Consider the following 3,079-nt stretch of genomic DNA (forward strand, 5'->3'; position numbering starts at 1 on the left):
GTGGTTGAGTATCTTGAAAACAACTCTGTGTCGCTCAGCGAGAGCTGCATGTTCAACACGGGTGGCTACAGTATCACTGCACCCGAGGGTGATTTGGGTATGTCAGTAACTGCACCAACAGACAACTGGGTATACGCACGTGCATCTGGGGACTACAACACGATCCACACGAATCCGTACATCGCTGACTATGTTGGACTACCAGACACGATTGTGCATGGAATGTGGACCTCTGCGTCGACCAGAGCACTGGTAGAGAAATACGTTGCTGACGGTATCCCTGAGCGTGTCAGATCATTTGAAACCGAGTTTACTTGGATGGTCCTCCCAGGCGATCGCCTCGAGACCAAGCTAAAGCACATTGGCATGAAGCAAGACCGCATGCTCATACAGGGTGACACATGTAACCAAAAAGGAAAGGTTGTTATGAAGTCGCTGGCGGAAGTAGAACAGCTAAAAACTGCATATGTGAAGTAGATAAGTAAAGTCAAATACCAGGTAGCAGTTCTATGCAGTTTAATTGACGGAGACAAAAAGATTTCAGTATTAGCAATTAGCCACAGTGCACTCCAGAACAGGACCATAGCGTGCTGCTGGATCCGCTAGCTCGTGCCAGGCTGGATCCAGCGACAAACGAGTACATCTTTTGAGCATAGTTTAGTGGATACTGATTCATAAAATAAAACCCCCACTAAAGTGTTGTGTGATAAACCAAGTAGTTTTATCGCCAAAACCAGGAAAAGTCAAACACGATAGTAAAATGAAAGGAAAGCAGAATGAAAGATCCACAGTCTGATAATTATCTTTATGTACATTTTTCAGAGCCTCCCGTCAGAAGCTTGGTTAGCTGATTTGATTGGCTGGTTTAGGCGCTTCGGGGCTTGGTGGTCTAGTAGTATGATTCTCGCTTCGGGTGCGAGAGGTCCCGGGTTCAATTCCCGGCCAAGCCCGCTTTTTGCCTCAGTTCTTATCGCCAACCAGCGGTGACACCCATTACCGCCGCCGACAAAACCTCCTTTTGCTTTGGCTGCGCTTGTCGGGCAGGCGCTTGGGGGAGTCGCGCTTTTGCTCTCTCCTGCCATGGCTCTGAACTTTAATTCCGACATCCACTACACGCCGTACGTCGACGAGTCGGACCTCGACCCAGCCATCAAGCTCATCGAGAGCGGACTGTCCGAACCATACTCGATCTACACGTATCGCTATTTTGTGCAGCAGTGGCCCGAGCTGTGCCTGCTGGCGCGCAACGAGCACGAAAAATGTGTTGGCGTTATCATCTGCAAGCTCGAGCCCCACCGGCGCGGCGCCGACACGTTTTTTGACCCCGGCAAGTCGTCCCTCTTGCGCGGCTACATCGGCATGGTCGCTGTCGACCACGCCTACCGCAAGCGCGGCATCGGCTCCACCCTGGTTCTCAACGCAATCGACATCATGAAGCGCATGGGTGCCGACGAGGTTATCCTCGAGACCGAAACAAAAAACAAGGGCGCGCTCTCCTTGTATGAGGCCGTCGGCTTCGTCAGGGAGAAGCGTCTCTGCAGATACTACATGGACGGCTCGGATGCCTTCAGGCTCAAAATGTGGATCGGCAAGCCAGAGCCGCCATTGTCGCCATAAGTATTCAGCAGTGCTTCGTCGCCAATATATTTAAATTCGACTGTGAGCTTTTCAGAAAGTGATTCGTTTTTTTTTTTTTTTTCAAATAAATCTCGTTTTTCTTCTTCGGAATGGACATTGACATCAGCGACAACGACCTTGGGTTTGAGCAGGAGGTCCTGCGTGAGCCATTTAAACTCAAGGGCTGGCTGCGATACCTCGACCACAAGCGGGACGGACCAGCGCGCACGCTGTCGATTATTTACGAGCGTGCAGTGAAGAACCTCCCGGGCTCATACAAGCTTTGGAAGCAGTATCTAGACCATCGGAGTGGCCTTCTGGAGAAACTTAATCCGCTGACAAATGCCGACGAGTACCGTAAAGTGAACTTGTGCTTTGAGCGTGCGCTGCTGCTCTTGCACAAGATGCCACGGCTTTGGATCGACTATGGCAAATTCATGTGTAAACAAGCAGATCCGACAGCAGCTCGACGTGTGTTTGACCGGGGCGCTCAGGGCGCTGCCAGTGACGCAGCACGAGCGGATCTGGCCGATATACTTGAAGTTTGTCAGGCGTGTGGGCGGAGTGACGGCGGGATCGTGTGTACGCTAGGTACCTGCAGGTGTGGCCTGAGGAGTCAGAGCTGTGGATCGACTGGTGTGTTGAGCAGCGGCGGTGGCGCGAAGCATGCGCTTGGCTTGTCAGGGTTCTGAATAGCGTCATGTTCCGAAGCCCACGGGGCACGACGCCGTTCCAGTTCTGGAATCAGTTGGCGATGATCATTCGGAATCAGCCTGAGGAGACCAAGGATTTGGATTCGGAAGGAATTTTGCGCGACGGTATCTCGCGATTCAGCGACCAGGTGGGCGAGCTGTGGACAGCGCTTGCTAGCCATTATATTGCACTGGGCAGGTTCGAGCAGGCGCGAGATATCTACGAGGAGGCGATTCGCAGCGTGGCGACAGTGAGAGACTTCACAATGGTGTTTGACGCCTATGCAGAGTTTGAAGAAGCGGCGATTTCAGCGGAGATGGAGGCAGAAGTCAGAGATGCGTCCAAGAGCGAGAAGGGGTTCCTAGAGATCGCGCAGGACCGTCAGATGACGCTTGATCTAAGATTGCTGCGGTTTGAGAGGCTCATGGATCGCAGGCCGTTTTTGGTCAATGATGTGGTGCTCAGACAGAACCAGAACAACGTGCAGGCGTGGCTCAAGCGTGCTCAGCTGTGGGACGCGCGCAAGCAAGCGGTTCAAGGCGAAGAGAAGAAGAGGGCCGAGAAGAAGATCATCGAGACATTCGATAAGGCTGTAGAAACCGTGGTGCCGTACAAGGCATCGGGCGGAACGCTGGCAGAGATCTGGCTTGCGTACGCACGGCATTTTGTCGACGAGCCCTCGGAGATGCGGCGGGTACTTGACCGGGCTGTGGCCGCTCCATACAAAGCTGTGTCTGAGCTGGTGGACGTGTATATTGCGTATGCTGAA

General features: G+C 52.8%; 1 non-coding gene across 1 annotated transcript; it reads left to right on the plus strand.

The window, feature by feature from the left end:
• Positions 1–878: 878 nt before the first annotated feature.
• On the plus strand, positions 879–950 carry DL89DRAFT_t223. Its single transcript has one exon. It is a non-coding gene; the product is annotated as a tRNA-Pro (tRNA).
• The last annotated feature ends 2,129 nt before the right edge of the window (positions 951–3,079 follow it).

This window comes from Linderina pennispora (genome assembly GCF_002104995.1).
Source record: "Linderina pennispora strain ATCC 12442 chromosome Unknown DL89scaffold_117, whole genome shotgun sequence".
In the NCBI taxonomy this organism is placed as follows: Eukaryota; Fungi; Kickxellomycota; class Kickxellomycetes; order Kickxellales; family Kickxellaceae; genus Linderina; species Linderina pennispora.